Source organism: Hipposideros armiger, unplaced genomic scaffold (genome assembly GCF_001890085.2).
Source record: "Hipposideros armiger isolate ML-2016 unplaced genomic scaffold, ASM189008v1 scaffold_24, whole genome shotgun sequence".
Taxonomy (NCBI): Eukaryota; Metazoa; Chordata; class Mammalia; order Chiroptera; family Hipposideridae; genus Hipposideros; species Hipposideros armiger.
The window spans coordinates 4,182,562-4,201,956 of NW_017731374.1; the positions used below are offsets into that span (position 1 = coordinate 4,182,562).

At 39.6% G+C, this 19,395-nt stretch overlaps 1 protein-coding gene across 8 annotated transcripts in view; it reads right to left on the minus strand.

Moving 5' to 3' along the window:
• LPAR1 (lysophosphatidic acid receptor 1) overlaps nt 1–19,395 on the minus strand; it is a 247,682-nt gene that overhangs the window by 41,014 nt on the left and 187,273 nt on the right. The window lies entirely within an intron of this gene.

The window sequence follows — 19,395 nt, forward strand, 5'->3', positions numbered from 1 at the left end:
CTAGACTGAAGAACAAAACAACAGCAACTTGTCTGTTCCCCTTCCCCCAATTCCCCAGCACTGTTCCCATCCCCCCAATTCCCCAATAAAAATCTTTTTAAAAAATTAATATTTATTGCTATTTTATGAGAGTAATAAGTAAACAATGTAGAACATTTGAAAAATGCAATACACAACAAAATTTATAATTCCATCTTTGATGGAATCAAGCCTGTGGACATGTTATACATATGTGTGCATGCACACATACACATGCAACTATCTATAAATATATCTTTGTACATATTTTTTTCTCAGAATGCCTAGAAGTACAAAGACATAAAAGGATATGAACAGTTTACAGTCTTTAGATGTACATTTTAATTATTTGTCTATACTTATCATCAATAATGAAACAGTAACCGACTTCCCTAAGAAGAGAAATTGCATAGCTGCCTCTCCCTGCTTACTTCTGAGCATCTGTCAACAGGGTATTTTAATAAATTATCAAATTAATCAATTTTTAAACCATGATGACAACATAAATGACCAAAATAAAGCAAACAGATACGCATAGAATGATATAATCCTGTGGTAAAATATTAGGCCGATTTTAAATGTTAAGGATAAAGGAAGCAGGACTGAGTATGACATCCATTTTATAATGTGGCTGTATATATTTAGATGCTTGTATATATACACAAAATAGCTAGCTTCTGTGGAGGCTTTGCCGTATGCCTTGTACTGTGCTAAGCTCATCAGATATACTCAGTCATGTAGCTCTTGCAATAACTTTATGAGATAGGCACTCCTACTATCTCTATTTTTAAAATGAGGAAACTCGGGTTCAGAGAACTCAAGAAGCTTTTCTGAGCAACACAGCTAAATAGTGGAGCTGGGATCTGAATCCAGATCTGAAGGCCCCTAGAGGCCTGCATTCCGAGCCACAAGGCTACACACTGCCATGAAAAAAAAAAAAAAAGAAAAAACGCACTGGATGAAAATAGGTCAAAATAATGGTAGTCAAATGCAGGGTGACATGTTTAAATGCTCTAGACCTTATAAAACATTGACATTAGATGTGACTTACTTTGATAATCAGGAATAAATCAGTGAATAGTTATTATAACAAATATCACATGCAGCCTTTGTGTCTCAGCTGTGAGGCCTAGAAGGCTTGCTCTGGCAGGACAACCATTATGATTACAAGGAGATCCTTTGCTTGGCCATGGGTTCTCCTTTTTCTTTCCTTGCAGTGAAGGTGGGAGAGTCTCCTAATGAGGCAGATGTCTTTTTAAGCTCCTCAGGTTTTCTCTAGACAATGCTAGTTACCGCTCCCCACCTCCCACCCCTGCCAAAACAAACAAAAAAAACTCCACTAACTTCAAACGTTCTATACTCAACCAGAAATTTTTCAATAACAGTGTCCAGATGTTATCAGGAAATATAATCTGATTTAAAAAAAAAAAACCTTGAAAAAAGGACCATCATATAAAAATGTATAGCAAACTACAGAATTCAGTCTTCCAATTTAAGCTAAAATAAAGATTGTTAAAGGCTGTTGGGAGAAGATAGAGCAGAATTCCTAGTTCTGTGTATATTTATTTTTAGTACTATAACAACCTTGAAGTTGGAAGATAAAAACTTTTTGAAACATAATCCAAGGTATGGAAAATAAAATTTTAAAATTTTCCTAGGGCCAGCTGAGTGGCTCAGTTGGTTAAGAGCTCACTCAAGAGTCTGAGCTCTGAGCAAAGCAGTTCGAGTCCCGGCCGGAGCTGAGCTGCCGCTGAGGGGCCAACAGGTGGCAGGATGGCTCAGCTAAAGAAAAAAAAATGTCCTAAACTGTAGGGGGGCAAGGCAATACGTTTTTAAAAGACTAAAAAATACTATTCTAAATGCCATTCTAGATTGAGTCAACCAATGTATTAGAAAGTTGGGCCCCACAGAAATGCTTTCACTGCAATGCACTTGGGCCTCCATAGGGGAATGTGGTAAGAAACAACTGCATGGGATGTGGTGGTGCGTGTGCTGAACGCTGAGACTTGTGCGGGACATCACACCATGGCCGATGTGACCATCGTGGATGAAGACCTGTAGGAGAAATGGTTCAGTGCTCAGAGTAGCTATGTCCCCTGATTTTACCTTTTGGCCACCAAATCATGAATCTAATTGTGTTTACGACTGCATGAATTGCTGGAAAGTATATCCTTATCTGATTCCATGTCACTTTCTTACATTTATTTTCCCCTTTCTCTCCTTGTTCTTGCTTATTTTTAATACTTTTAATTCAACTTTGTCCTCTGGAATTGTATGCATCTTTCTAAACTACCTTAAATCCTCTTCTGTTATACAAGGTTAAATATAAACAAACACAGGTACATACTCTGCACACGTCTGTTAAACTATTTATGTTAGGCTGCCATTTGGACATAAAAAGCACCCAACATGACTGGAACCAGCATGTCTCCTACAGACCAAAAAGAAGAAAATAAATTTTCATTCCTACTTTAACAGTGAGATCCAAATAGTCGAAGGTCTGTGACCCACAGGCCATTCAGCCAACTCTCAGATTACAACCTAACCCCAGCAGAGTGGCTGGCTTATCTGCAGGGTCACAATTACATTGTGCTTATGTGTTTCTGTGCCACTGTGCTCAAAAAGTGAGTGGTCAGCATATAAGACTTCCAGCTATCCTAACCAAAGGGACTGTCAGGTCAGAGATGTGACATTTCAAAAACAGAGTAGATGGAGAAAGTGCAAGTGAAGGAATAAGTCAAGAGATAGAACAATCAGGAAAGAGTAATGTCTCAGCAGCCCAAGGAAGAGAAAAACACAGGAAAGAAGGGTTAAAGGATACATTCTTTAAGGAAAAACAATTATTTCTGGGGCAAAAAAATAAATAAATGTAGGTTTAAATACATAATACTCCGTCCTTTAGTCTTCCACCTAATAAGACTAATTCCTTTTAAAATGGTGCTTTTCAAAAGCTTTTTTTTTTTCCACAACTGTATTCAAAACAATGGTACATCTATGGTGGACACACCCTAAGGTGACCCACAATGAGTCACTCACTCACTTGTATAGTCCCTTCCCATGTGCAGAAAGAGCTTGCAGCTTGCTTCTAACACACAGAATATGGCAATGGTTATAGAACATCACTTCCTTGATTAGGTTCTGTTAAGTGGCAAAGGTGAAGGGATTTTGTAGACGTAATTACACTGACTTTAAATTGATTTCAAATAGGAGATTATCCTGGGTCAGTCAGATTTAGTCAAAAATGATTTCTTTTTAATTAAGTTTTATTGGGGTCACAATGGTTAGTAAAGTTACATAGGTTTCAAGTGTATAATTCTGTAATACATCATCTACACATCACATTGTGTGTTCTTCACCCAGAGTCAGCTCTCCTTCCATCACCATATATTTGATCCCTTTTCCCCTCATCTACCACCCCCTGCCCCCTTACCCTCTCTCTGGTAACCACTCAACCATCGTCTGTGTCTATGAGAAATGAATCTTTTAAAATCAATCTGGATGCAAGAGACTGGAAGGCACAGAACTCTCTCTCTCTCCATTTCTGACTTTGAAGAAGGTGCGATGAATTCTACAAGGAATAAATTCTGCTAACCACCTGACAGATCTTGGAAGCAGATATTTCCCTAGTCTAGCCTCCAGATGAGAACATAGCCCAGTTACCACATTGACTTCAGCCTGGTGAGACCCTGAACAGAGAACCCTCTATGGCGTGACTGCAATTCTGATCTACAGAAACTGTGTGACAGGAAATGGACGTTTTACCACTAAGTTTGTGGTAACCTGTTATGCAGCATAAAATAAAACTAATACAACATCTAAAGACAGTCAACTTGCATGGGAATTGCCTTACAATAGCAACCAAACAGAAAAAGAAATGGAATGGAAACTTGAGACTCTTTTGTTTTAAGGGTTGCTAGCACTTACATTCTTTTTGTATGTGTGTAGCCTTAAAATCTATTTTTCAAACCACTTTATTGAGGTATGACTGACATCAGACTCTTTTCTGAACAGCTTACATCATACTTAGCCAAGCTGCTCTCCCACATTAAATGTTTCAGATTCGTAAACCAAAGCTGCTGCCGCCATGTCCACGATGCATGGCCAGAGGACCAGCATACGTTGGTCCCTGTGAGGACTCAGTGCTTGCTTGCCCAAAGAAGCTTGCCTCTGGAAGGCCAGAAAATGTTTAGACAAGCCAGTCTGCGACTTCCACAATTTTCTAGTTAGCCAACAGAGAGAATCAAGCTTCTTCTTTACACTGTTGCAGTGACTCAGCACATTCAAGTCCATGCCTTCAACCTCAAAGCAACCAGACCATTTGTTCTCCCCTCACTTGCCATTTGGGCATGAAAACCACCAAACAAGCATGGGACCAGCAAACTTCCTACAGACCCGAAAGAAGGAGCCAAGGTTTCATTTCCATTTTAACACTGAGGTCGAAACATAACCTAAGGCCAGGCTATTCAGCTGAGACTCGGTTCCATAATAGCATGTGCTCTCCGCTGTGTGCAAAATTATACCCTGATGATGTGTTTCCATGCCGCTGTGCCCAGAAAGTGGTGAGGCAGCGAAGGCTGTAGCGTGGGTGAAAGGGTTAGGCATGTGAACATTTGGAAAAACAGAGAATAGGGAGAAGAGAAAGTTTGACTCTTTTTAGTAAAGCATTTTTCTGTCCTTTAGAAACTAAACTTAAAAACTCTTGCATTATAACTTTTGAGTGATGAATACAGTCTTTTTACTATGCCTTTCAAAGGTCACAAGAATTGTCTCTTTTGAAATGATTTCTAACAAAGCCCTGGCAACTTTTTTTTCAGCTTTGTGATTCCTATATACCAATTAAAAGCACAAACTACTATAACACTTAAATGTACCAGACACAGCCAAAACAGCAAATTTTTATTGCTTACAAAAGTAAAAGAGTAACAATCATCTTCTCTTTCCTTTTCCTTTCTTTCCTTCCTTCTTTCCTTCCTCCTTTCTCACTACCTTCCTTCCTCTCTCATTTTAACTTTAGAAATATTAAAAGGTAGCAACATAGCAAGTATGGAGCACAAACACTGACGTTACAAATCCTGAGTTTGGGTGTGGCTCCAGAAAACATTGCATTTTCTCCAACAATCTGCATAATCTCTTGAGCCTCAGTTTTGTCATCTCTAAAATAGGAATAATACCTGCGCTGCCATACCTATACAATATATACCGATAGCGTCATGCAAATCTTGAGAGATGATATATGTCTATGAAGATAATTTAGTATGTATAAACCAAATGTTATATCAAAGCTAGGTGCTTTTTCACTTTAATATTGATGTTTCCTCTCATAAACTGGCAAAGACAGATATGAAATTCTAAAAATGAGTGGTTACTTTATTCCTAACAAAAATTAAAATATTTGAAGGTAAATTTCATAGTTGCTGTCAGAATACACAGGAAAAAGCAGTACGTTTTTTCAACATTTATTTATTAACATTTATTAAGTGCTTTAATGCCATTTATTAATGCCTGCCATTGTGCTATGGGGTACCACATTCTATTTTATTTCATTTTATTTTCTAATTTGAGTCTCACACAAAGTAAGACCTATTATTATCATCTCCATTTTACAGATGAGGAATCTGAAGTTTCAGGAAATTAAGCAATAAGTGGTAAACCTAGGATATAAAAGCAAGCAGTCTGGTCCAGAGCCCACAATTAACCACTCAACTGCTTCAGTACATTTTCTGGGTTGACACGCCAAGAACAGCAGCAATGAGATGTGGTCTGGACAGGTCTTTGTTGTTATAAGGCGAAGAGTTCCCCTGGTGAGTTGGGAGGTCAAGTGCGGAGGGCATCCCCACCCGTACCACAGGGAGACCGCCACAGATCAGCCGCTAAAGATAAGCCATATCACTGGCATACCGTTTAGGCAGCCTGCAGTGGAAATGATATTCCCCGGGGTTGTGAACTGACGGAGTCCTGTGAGATTTAGAGCACAGTGACTGACCTCTACAGACAGCTACCAAAGCATATCAGGGCCTCCAGGGCTGCAGCTAAGTCTGCAATGGTCCAGGGCAAGGGCAGACGCTGCTGTTGCGTGATGGAGACTGGGCGAAGGGGGAGGAAACTAGACAGCTAGAGCCAAGTAATGAACAAAAACAAGAGCTAGGAAACAAGAAGAGTCAACTAGCCAGGAGGAAACAAAATACAACTGAAGTAAAGCCAGCAATCAGGAACACAGCAGGGCCCTGGTCCCCAAAGTGGACTCCATGGTGCCTTCGGGTTCCAAAGTGAATTTAAAAGAGCACAGCCGGATCTTTTAAATTTGAGGGAAACAGTGACACTCAACATCTGTCAGATGCCATGTGAACCTACTAGCTCGAGGTAAATAAAGTTCACAGTTTCAACATTAGATGGCATTATGTTCCTTTTGATGACGTCATGTCTTTGCAACATGTCTGCCATGATAAAACTTCAGTACTTCGTAAAACTCAGTGCAGAACAGGAAATAAAGATAGCAGTGTCTAATCTGAGTTCAAGTTTTGAGAAGTTGTGCAGTGCCCAACAGGCACATTCAGTCGTTGATAACTGCTGTTAAGAATTAGATAAAACTATGTCTTCCAACATATGTGTTTTTGTTGTTTTATGTAATGGCTACTAATTTATCAGGACCTACATCCTTAAGTTGATTTAACTGCATAATGAATGAAACTGTCAGGCACTGTGAAAAACTTATCGAGACAATAAGGGCACTGAGAAATTATGGAAACCTCTACACTAGGAGTTAGAGTTGTCTAGGGAAGACAGAAAAATTGGGGCTCTCTGAAGTGAGTTTTGTGTATCTGTTTCCACAGTCTTTCAGGATTCCTTGACATGGAAGCACCATTTAGTTCCAGGAAAACCTGTCCCACTGAGTTTGGGAAAAACGATGGGTCCCAATCCTCCTGGCCTGCCCCTTCTTCTCACAATATAATGAAGACCTAACAGGATGAGGATTAATCCAGGGGCTTTAAGTTTCAACACAGCCATATGATCATGCGATGCAAACACCAAGTTATATATTTTACTGGCACGTGGTGGAGCCAGGATTAGAATCTATGCAGTTGGCACTTCAGACCTAACACCATCATCCCCTGTGCTATACTGTTCAGCTGTTAGACCTTTAGGTTCCTGAAGAAATAAATATACATTAGACCTTTCCATGGAACAAAGTACTTCAAAGTAGGACATATATTTAAATGACACTAAATGCATTTCTATTTTTGTTTGTTCTTAGTTTCTAAATCCCAGAAAACTTTCCACCTCTTTTCTAGGTTTGCTAGTGTCTATCCTCACCAATAAGTATAATGGTTACAACATGACACCATTAAGAGAAAAAAAAGCCATCTCATACCGGCACAGATGTAACAAAGTTTTCTCATTCCCTTGTGGTAAGAGTGTAAATTGGTACAAACCTTCTACAGAACATTGAACGGTAAGTAACGAAGATTCATAAAGTCTCACTGAGGAAAGTAAGGATTCGTATTAGATAATATTTATCTCAATGTTATTTATAATAGCAGAGAGAGAGAGAGACTACCTAAATGCCCCAGTGATTATATAATATTGCATCATTCAGACGTACTGTATTGCATTTTCTCCCTAACCTCACCTTCCTCTACTTTCCTCCCCTCATCCTCTCCCTAGTAAAGCAGGTGTACGAACACACATGTCTGGGGACAATCACAGACCCACTGTGTAAGTGGTACCAATGTGTCCATTTCGAAAAAGGTGAAAACCAGACATTAGAAATGAGCAAGGATGGGTTTAATGCCATGTAATTTAAACCAAAGCCAGAGACTCCTATTGCTGTCATTGTCAAGGTTTGTGTGACTGAAGTATAGATGCCTGGATGCTAACACAAGGATTCTGCTTCAGCAGGTCTGAGCTGGGGCCCAGGAATCCGCCAGTGTTAACAAGCCTCCCAGGTGATTCAGATATGGGTGGTTCTTGGATCACACTTGAAGAAACACTGAAGTAGTGAGGCCCTTCATGGTACAGATGAGGAAAGTGTCATAAAGGTTAAGTGGATTGCCCAAAGTCACTCCAACCAGTAGTGGCAAATCAGGAGTTAGAATATAGTTAATGCCTTTGCAACCACACTATATCACATTTCTTGCTTAGCATTCCAACTTTTTGTTGTTGTTGTTGTTACTGCTCTATAAGCAGCAGCTGCAAAAACATTCATAGCTTACATTTATGTGACACTTCCTGTAAAAACAGCTTTCACAATCATTATCATATATGATCTTCACAAAACTATATTATCTATATTTGGCAGATGACGGAACTGAAATTTAGAGAGATTAAGATTCTTGCTTAAAACTTTATATTACATATATTTGGAGCAAAGTATAACAATGAGTCTTGATGACTAGTAAGTGCTCAGGTGTTAACATTATTATCCTCCTTTTTTTAGAAATTCTCATAACCATAAATGTTGGCCCAAGAAAATTTAAAATTGGTAGATAAAATGAATTAAAAATAAAATTAACAGTTGAACTGTACACAGTAAAACTTATTACATATTAAAAACCCCAAAATCAAATATTTTGATAAAATCTATCTATAAAATAAGGCCAAGGAAAGTAATTGTGAGAGGAAAAAATGACAGCTCACACTGGTAGACACTTTGTTACAGTCTGATGTGTTAAAAAAACAACTCATCGATAGATTAAGTCTTCATTTTATAATGTATTCAAAAACATTTGATTCTTATGAAAATTTCAGTTAAATTAAATCTGAAAAAAATGTAGCAAGCTCAAAATGTTTTAACTGGTATACATTAAATTGCTGAAGGGATTAAAGCAGACTAATAATATACTCCAGGAAATACCTTCTCAACAAAAATTGAATGCTACTCTAATTCTGATTTAAATATTTATACTCATAAAGATAGTACAATAATGTCCTCAAAGTCTAATCAAAACATTGGGTCAAAATATCCCATAAACAAAATAAGCTACATAGTAATAAAGCTACATACAACATTATTAAAGTGGCAGATCAATAACTGCTGAGGGACAACATATCGAATGTGTAATGCAATAGCAGTAAATCATTTAATAAGTAACATAGTATCGACAGATCGATATATAGAAGTGAATTTTCTAATTCTGTTTCCAATTTTTTCTGTTCCTGCTTCTGGTGTCTTTTAAATTTATGCATGCTTAGTGACAGATTTCTTGCCTTAAAGGTGGTAGAATTCAGATTAAACTAAAATATTAAGAAATTTCTTTATAGAATTATATGAATCTTATAATCTTAGCACAGCAATGTAATCATCTACACTACAGTCAAACTTACTGTTCAAATTTGGTTTCTACAGCATCATCTTCCCTTTTAAATAAATTGTTTTTGGGTTTTTTTAAGATTTTTATTGGGGAATTGGTGGGATGGGAATTGGGGGAAGGGGAACAGACAACTTGCTATCCTTTTGTTCTTCAGTCTAGTTGTGGTGGACATTGCTTCACTGGCCCAAGTTGGCACCAATATTGCGCTCTTTCCATGTGAGGCAGATCAGTCGCTGGCTTCTGGACAGCCACTCACTGCAGCTGCCAGCTGCTCACACTGACTGCTGGCTACATATGGTAGCCCATGGCAACCCACTGCCCACAGGGGCTACAGCCTAGCCGTTGCCGGCGACTCATGGCAGCCCAGCTCCAGGTTGAGCTGTTGTTTAGCATCTTAGCTATAGAGGGCAGTGTCACTGGCCCTCATATGTGGGATCTGAACCAGGGCCCTCTGGCGTCCCAAGCCAGTTCTTAACCATCGCGCCACTCGGCCGGCCCTAAATAAATTCTTATGGGTTGGTACCTGTAAACATGCTAAAGTATGTGCCTGGTGTCTTAGAAACAGTGTTTTTTTAATGAAAACATCTTCACTTCCTTCTTCCCCCAAGGCATTAGAATTTGCCAAATTAAATAGACCTAGTGCTCTAATCTCTACAACTGCTGTTTATTTGATCATTATACGTATATGAACTCTATAGGTTGTCCAAATACAGTCTCTCCTGTTTTCATTCAGAAACCCACTGATTCCAGCTCCTCGATTTATAGCTCGGCTTTTCTTTGGGGCTGGAGTAATATTCGAGAAGATATTCCCAGGCATCACATGCTCCGCAAGGTTAGTAAAGCAAATCCCTCCAGCATAAGGCGGTGAATCATTTGCTGGCTATAGCAAAAGCTTGTCAGCTTTTTCACTTCATCAGTCTCCCGTGCAGGCCCTGGAAGGCAGGGCTATCTTCTCTCTCCCAAAAGAAAGGAAAACAACTCAAGCAAATGAATTCATGCCTGCCACATGAAGAGAAGCTTTTTGAAGTGCAGAAAAGACCTGTTTAGAATGAACTCATGGAAAACGCTACTTAAAATGCAGCGTTCTCTGTGTCAACAAAAGTCAACTTGGGCTGGATAAATAGGTGAAGCCATGAGTTTCCAGTCTCCTGATGCCAGATTCAACCCCATTTCTTCAAAAAGACCCTGTTATTGCTGCATCACCCTACTAGGACTTCATATTTGCTTTGGATCATTACAATAACCCTCTATTGGCGGAGGAGACCTGCCAGGGTTTAAGTAAAGCCATGACCACATTCAGTCTAGACGCTATCATCTCCACTAAAAGACACAAATAAAAATAAGCTTCTCAGAGGCACAGGCTCTAGTTTAGGCCTCAAAAAAAGGGGGGGGGCAGGGGGGAATCACAGGTAGAAACACAAGAAAAGAAATCCTTTGCTTATATGGAAAAACAAATTTCATTAAAATGTTTTCAAAGAGCATGACAAAGAATGTGTGACAGGAGTCAATTCAGTTTTGAACAGGAGGTTCATTATACCTGTTCATAAGCATGAGAAACAAATATAAGATTCAGTAAGCCAGGAATGTCCTTTTATTTCCAGATACCTCAAAAACAAATCAGAAATATTTAAATAAGTGAAACTCCATGTGTACTTAAATTGATCCAGGATATTATGAAAACCTGTAAGACAAAAAGGAAAATCTATAGAGAGAGAGTAGATTGTCATCTAAAATGCTTAATTGCCGTCCAAGGCCGGGTGTGTTGGTGTTGCCAGATAAAATACCCAATGCCCAGTTAAATTTCATTTTCAGATAAAAAATGAATACTTTCGTTAGTATAAGTATGTACCATGCGATTATTTTTACTTGCCAAATTTGGCGATTCGCATGTGTGTATGTGCTTCTAAGGGTAGGTGTCAACATTTCCTGGCCGTGATATCTCAATGATATGCACGTCAGTATAGAGCTCTTCTTACTTTCCACGTTAATTTGTACGTGTAGAAATTCATTGCTTTCCTTGTAGGTCAGTAACCATTCAAATTCATTCAACTTTATAACTAATGGGATGATGTGAATATGCTAACTATGGTCAATTCAAAAAAAAATAATAAATATATTACACCAGTAAAAAATGTAGGCAAAATATTATAAGTACAATATTACCTTAAAATTATGCAAGCTTCCCCTCCCACCTCTAGCAATTTACATGAAGATTTGCAAGCCTAACGGGAGTTAACTGTCATATCTAAGTGACATGTTAGTGGCAACACAAGGAAGTGACTGAACACTGAATTCAATTCAGAGTATCTAATAGAAATAATTTCTTTGCATAGGTTCACATGAGAAACTCCTACACATCCTCTAAGATGTAATTATTCCAATATCACCATCATGAAGTCTTTCCTGACATCGCCCAGTCAGAAGACAGCATTCCCATAGCACCTTGCTTACATTATTTACCATATTATATTGTATTCGTTTATTTGTTTAAATGGCCTATCCTGACCTCCTAAAATGAGAGCTGCTTTAGAACAAGGTCTGTATTTCCATTTGTCTTTGCATCCCTACTCCTTAACAGAGGGCCTAGTAGATATTCAATACCCGTTGGTTGGCAAAATATACCATTATTAACAAGCTCACACTGAAACTTAGCCTAAAAAAATGTCCTTGCTGAGCAAGATGTGGAACTTTATAACAAATATTCCTTCGAATGAAACTTATTATTAAGTCACATTGAATTTCAGGCTACACAGGTCTATCTTTATTGTTACTAAGGGACCTATTAAACTCCATCCAGAATAAAAGGCACATTTCATTTATTCATTCCAAAAATATCTAGAGCTTGTCAAGTGCTGGGCCCTGTCCTAGGTGCTGGGAAGTAAGATAAAGCCCTGCCATCACGCCATGTCCATAACAAGGCTCCAAGGAGATTCATGAAGTAGCAGTGAGAGATTAGAAGATGAGTTAAACATCCTTTTCCTCCTAGGTGAACAGTGATGAGGCCCAGAATAACGACATCACAGGTAATCGATCACATTGTAACACTGGGACCAGCTGGAGAACAGCAGTTAAGGTCTCATGACCCTCTCCTTCTGCCATTTCTTCCATTTATGCCACACATGGTCCTTCACTGCGGATCCACAGGAAACAGAATGAGTGGTTTCCTAAATGATGGCTCGGCTGCCAGCTGTGCCCTAAGCCTTGCAAGTCCACCTGAAGGAGCTGAAGGCCCTTTCTAACACATACTGACAAAATGGCCTGTTGCATTTCAAAATTCATTTTAATAGCCAACACCGTTTAATCATCTCTGGGGAGCTACCAGGCCAGCAAGGCCATTTCTTGTGGTGCTAAAGGAATTTTCATACATAGGGCTGAGGCCCAAGATGCTGGCAACTGTGCAGTACGTACATATCTGTGGAAAAAGCAAAGGTCACTCAGAATGAAACTCACAGCCTGTTATTAGAGCCAACAGGTGCTAGAACACAATGGTCCTTGTAAACCATGTCATAGAAATGAAGCACCAACTCAACCACCAAATTCACTATTGTATGTATGCTGGTGTGTGGGTCAGGGTGGGTGTCAGAAAGAGAAAGGAGAGGGATGTACATGCAGACAAGATCTCACAGTAATGACAACACAGTTTAGTGTTTTATATTAGCCAGCTCCTGTGCTACGTGTGCTTTATATGAATCAGCTCACCTAATGCTCACAACCACTTGATGAGAAAGATCCTACTGTCCTTATTTTATTAATTCTGAAACAGGCTCAGCAGCGAGGCGAAGTCATTTACTCATGGTTGTGAAACTAGTATGTGAGGAGTCAGGATTCGAATTCTAAACTCTGGCCTATTTTATTCCAAATCTAAGCTCTCAAGTCAAAAGCAACAGTGATTCCCAGTGGTCACCACAATTCATTCAAAGAACCTTTGCATCTCTTAGGACCTTTAATGATAAGGACAAATGACTGTGCAGCATTTACGTTGAAACCAACAGGAATCTCGGCTGGACAAGGTCTGAATCGCTCTCATCAGCCCTAAAATAACAAAGAGTTTCATGTTCTGGCTGCTCTGTCCACACCTCAAAAGGAACTCTGTTAGGTTAATGGGGTATTTTTGTTTTCTGTTTCTGTTTAAAAGTTTCTTCTGAGTAAAAACATTTGAATGGAGTTGGACAACAAAATGGTGTTTGAAATTTGTTTTCTCTGTTGACCAGGGCCCAAAATTGGGGGTCTGGGCAGCAGTGTGGGGTGGGGTGTCTCCCCTGACCACACCCAGGGTGCTAAGCCAGCGCTGGCCAAACCATCAAGGTGCTCATGAATATTTTCCGGGTTCTTCCTCAATGAGGCCTTCAGTGAGAGGCCACAGGGACCTGAGGAGACTTGGGGTAGCTTTGGTTCCTCTTCAGAGCAACAGGACGTGCAGCTGGTCACCTGTGGCCAGGAAAGAAGAGACTCTTGTGTCCACTCCGTTCCCTTAGCAACGGGGCCAACTGGGAACCTTCCTTTCCTGTCATGCGGCTCTCTGCTGGAGAGCAAAGCAAAACCAAAATCATCCCTTTGAAATTATCCTCTATGAATGTGCCACTCCATGGGGAATGATACATCTAACGCTAATTATTAAAGAAACTGATGAAGAGAAAAAGAACATCCCTTGCTTTTAATTCCAATGCCATTTATGTTTTCCACTAGAAAACTCTACATGGCTGATCCACAGTGGTTATGCCCTTACTTTATTTATAGGGTAATGAACAGAACTCTAAACAACCTTGGAAACCAAATTGGCCAACTTTATCTCACCAATGAAGGTGCAGAGAAATTAATGCACAAAGAAAGAAACTGGCCCAGAATCACCCAGTTAATGGGAGAGTCAGGAATAGATCCCAGAGGCATCCTGCCTCAATGAACATAAGTGGGAAACACACACACACATACAGTGGGTAAAACATAAACATCAAAACAAACAACAAAAAAACAAGATAAATGAAAAACTAATATGCTATTATTATTAAGAAAGCTAACAGGATGCTAATATGTATTAAAAACTACATAATGTGGAAGTAATTCAGTTTCCAATGAGTTTTGTCAAAGTTTCATTAGAAAGGTTACCAGTTGGTTATAATGAGGCCAAATTCAAGGAGACCCTTTCCGTTGGTGCCAGGTACCTTTATAGCCAGTGTTTACACCTAATCCTGGCTAGCCACATAAATACATGTTTATGTTCACAAGGCAGAAAATGATGGAAAACGTGGCTGGGACTGAACAAGGTGGAGATAGAGGCAGTGAGAATAGCACCTTACTGGAAGTCAGCAAACCTGGGTCTTGGTTTGGGCCACCAGTCAACTCGGACCTAAATTTCTCAATTAACTTCAGAACTTCAGTCTCCTTATTTCTAAGGTGAGTGAGTTGGATGGTATGATTTTTAAAGTACCCTTTCAGCTCTAAAATTCTAAATCTGGACAGATCCTTGCTTTAAAAAAATTAAGAAAATAAAAAGAAAGTTCTTTACCATCTTTACACAGTGGAACAATTCCAGTGTTGGTGGAGCTCTGCATTTAAAAAGCCAAAAGAAAACATAGAAAGACTATTAATAAACAAGCAGAAAGCAGAGCCTACAAGGTGGGTGACATATGTCCTGAGTTGACCAGACCAGCCTTGGTTCCTACCTGTTGTCCAGTGTCCCAACCACTTAGCGCCTATTTTTCCTAACAAAAGCGTCTCAGTTTGGATGATTAATTATATGGCTACCCCAATAAGGCATTGATGTTCTTTATTTTGGGGATTCCTTCAGTATCTCTGATCCCCTACCGGCAGAAGCCCAAACTCCTTAGTATGTGATGAAGGCTTTGACCTCCCCAGTCAAAACGCCATCAGGCATACCCACTATCTGCAGATCACACCTGACTGACTCCCTCCAGCTCCTCAAAGGGGAGGACCACAGCTCCTCAAAGGGGAGGACCACAGCTCCTCAAAGGGGAGGACCACTGCTCCTGCTCAGCATCTTCACCCGCACCCCACAGGATGGAAGCTCCTCCACATTCATCCGGACTCAGCTCAGCATTGCCTCCTCTGGGAGGTCCTCCCAGGCCTCCACTCCTGATCACTCTGCCCATACCTCTGCTGGCACCTGGGCCCGCCTGATCTATAGCTCTGTCTTGGTCTCCTCTGATGTACTATAATGTAAAGAAGGGAGGTCACCTGACTCGCCTTTTTCTCCCTTAGCACACAATTAGCACGCAACAACATGTTTGATTAATTAAATAGAGAAGTACATGAAGATTTGCTAACACGATATTGGCCAAATTATCTTTCGTCAGTGTGAACAAGAAAAAATGGACTTCAACTCACCTGGCCCACCACTGTTATCATCACCAGTCAGTCTGGTCCATGGTGGGCCTCACCAGTGTCCTAGGATGAAGGCCAGGGTCTACCATAATCCTTAGCTGAATTCCAGGTCTGCTGCTTACAGAAGTGATCTTGGACAAGTTACTGTACTTACCCAATCTTAACTTAGTTCCTTCAGGATAAATTGGGGGAAAGACAACTGTCCTTGGTGTGAAGTTATAAACAGTGCACAAAGAGTAATACCAAGGATTGACCCTGGCACAGAGAACATAGGTCATAAAGGGTAATTAACTTCAGTGGTGATCATTTCCAGCCGAAAGAGGTCCAACCAGAAAAAGAATGTCTTCTTCTTCCCCCCAAAGATAAGCCCCACCTGGATCTATACTGTTTTATGTCCCTCACTCTGTCCCAGGGCTCAGGTGCAGAACCTCTGCACCATAACCATTATTCTGCTCTTTCCAAATCCTGCTTTTCCTCTTTTCTAATTATTCCCAACAGAACTATCATCACAAGGAACAGAGCAGGAAAGGCAAGGACTTACAACCCAGGACAGGCTGTGGTCAAATAAGGAAGAACTTTTTGACTGCCACTCGGATTCAACCGTGAAACAGACTCAAAAGGAATTCTTGGGGAAATGTCAAGGAGGGGAAATTTGAGCCTGGGGAGGGATTATATGACTTCATGCCAGGACAATAAAACCTCAAGTTAACTATACCTGGAACAAAACACTCCCTCAATCAGAAGCAGTTACGGGTGCTCCACTAGCAAACAGGGGAAAGAGGCTGATAAAAGGCGAGTTCTGAGGGTCAGCACGGGAAACAAAAGAAGGCAAGGAAAGCTCCTTTAAAGCTTTCCTCTGCCCAGGAAACAAAGCACAGGCAGCCAGGCAATAACAACAGAAACAAATGGGACGACAATGTTTCAGTTTAATAGCACAGAGCTGTTTAAACTTTACAACAAAACACAAATGTGCTGGTGACTGCTTTTATTATAGAGAGACAGGATAACATGGAGGTGAAAAACACAGAAGCTCTGGAACCAGAGTGCCTGAAATGAACTCTAGCTCCTGTACTTATAGCTGTGTGACCCTGTGCAAGTTACCTAACCTCTCTGTACCTCAGTTTTCACCTCTGGAAGATGAAGATAACAGATAATGGTACTTACACTCCATTAGTATTATAAATACTAATTTTTAAGATACAACAGTACTGGTCAAGTGATTAATGCTACATAAGTGTTTGACGAATAAACATATTAAGATCCAGGACTCACTCAAAAGGAGCTTACACAAAACCTTGTGCTTAAAAACTACTACTGGTATCGCCATCCTCAATCTCAAGGGTACCTTTATTTTAGATTGACTCCTGGGAATTCGACTTGTTGACCAACAAATCCTTTTCTTGATCATGACGACAGGACAGCTTTAAAACCCAGAGGTCACTGTGACGTGGTGAAACAGAAACTGAAGGTTTTCTACACAGCTAATCAAACTGTAATCATCCCCAGAATAAATGAAAGTAAGATAAACATATTATTTATCAAGTGCCCATGTGGCCAGTCACTTTCCAAGCTGTTGTATTTGGATTGGAAGAGAATGTGGAGAAAACGGACAACACATCATTAAAGTCCCTGCCTGCCATCACAGAGCTGACAGTCTGGCAGAGAAGACAGATATTAAAAACCAAACGTGTACCGAAAAAAACCCGATTGTTGATAAACTAATTTACAGTGAGAAGAGCTTCAAGTAGACTAGAATTCTTGTTCCTACAAGACCAACCCACCTGTTCCATGCAATCAGGATTGTATAGAATTCAAGCAGTGGAGTACAATGTATGAATGGTCTTAGGATCACCTTGACAAGCACCTGTTTAGGATAGTGAATTCCCTATTGTAAGTTTTCTAACCACCCACCCCCTCACCTCACCCATTCTCCCATTTCTCAAAAAGGCTACAGTCCATTTATTTCTTCTTCCTATATTACAATCACATACACATATTGCCTCACCAAATTTCTTCACCTATCACCGATTGCAGTTTTCCATGTTCTAAAACTTCTTTCATCGCACGTAAAGAAATAATGCTATTTATTCCAGAAGTTACTTATATTCAATCTTTACAGAGTCTACTAATTTAAGCCTCAGAGGGCAATATTATGTCTGTTATTTTGAAGTTTGAGTTGGTGTACTGTGGTGGAAGGGCAATTAGACAGATATACACTGAAACTGTTGCCCCATAAACCCTCACAATAATTTTCACTTAACCTGCAAAGCAACACAATGACACACAAAAGTTAATTTTACATAAGTCATTAAGCATGCCACACACCAGAATATGTTAGGCATTATGCAAAGGTGAACATTAAAACAGGAACTTGGCAGGTTCATGCTCCAAGTTCAGTAGTCTTTTCCGCGGGCCATCTATGAACTATAAGCACACTTGAGGTGCAATAGAAAAAGGGTCCCCCTGTGAAAAGTTTCAACCAATGTTCAGATCATAAGTAAATAAATAAATATCTGAGTCAATGCAGAAGTAAAATAGCTCATGTCATTTAATTGCACACAAAATTAGCATCCGTGGTCAACTGTGTTTCAACAATATCAAGGAAAACATGTCTTTGTGGCACAGGTATGCTCAAGGTTTGTGCTGATAATTCAACATAAAGGCAGACCATCTTTGAAGTTCTTTTAAGCTTCATTGGATAGAAGATAATCTCACATCTGAGGGGATGGGGATCCCAGAGAGAATATTATCTAGGAGTGCCAGTTAGTTATGGACAGGGCTTTAGCTGTGTCAGAAATTCCAAGGTCTTATCCTTATCCTTATAGGTCTACATGAGGGTGCCAATCGAGATACCCAGATATGATCTCCATGATGCATTTGCCCTAATCAAAATATTGGGTTGTTGGAAAAGTCATGACGCATTTTTACGACGAAAAACATAGAAAAAAATATGTCATAACTTTTCTGACAACCCAATAGATGGGACCAATGCCTCAACCAGAATGCTAGTTTATTTAGTGATAATTAGGGCTTCATCTCTTTCCAGTCACTAAATTAATGGAACTCCCAGAGGAGTTTCAGAGAAAGCACACAACCCCAGGTTACATTCATTCAACACTGCTTTTCAAATTGGAGCAAAGAGCATTAGAGGAACTCCCCACTGAATTTCCATGGGAAAAACTGAAATGCTAAAAGATTTTTTTTAAAGATTTTTAAAAACATGGTCAAACATTATCTTGAATTTAGTCTATGGAGAAAAATGTCATTCAATAGGGTAGTTATTTAAACAAATTTTCACTGGGTGAACTTTTAAAAGAGGCACCCTGAGCTCCAAAAGAAATGTTGCGTGTGTCCTTTTCATGGATACATCTCCAGGAGTCAGCACAGGACCTGGAACTTAGATGCCCCTTAATTTTCTGAGTACATAAATGAAGAAATAAATATATTCCCCTTGATCATTACCATGAATTTTTTTATCCAGGAAAAACAATAGTTATTCAAAGGCAAAGTTATTTGAGTGTACATAAGTGAATAAAATCTTGCTCTTCACCTTAGAATATGAATTAACTTCATTTTTACAAACAAAAAATTAATGGAAAAAACGTAAGTGTTCATAAAGATGACTGCCACAGAAGGTTATTAACTCGAATCCATTTTGTGCAGTAAATCTATACAAATGGTTGATAAAACTGCCTACATGTACATAGTAACAATTACAGAATGTGAAAAA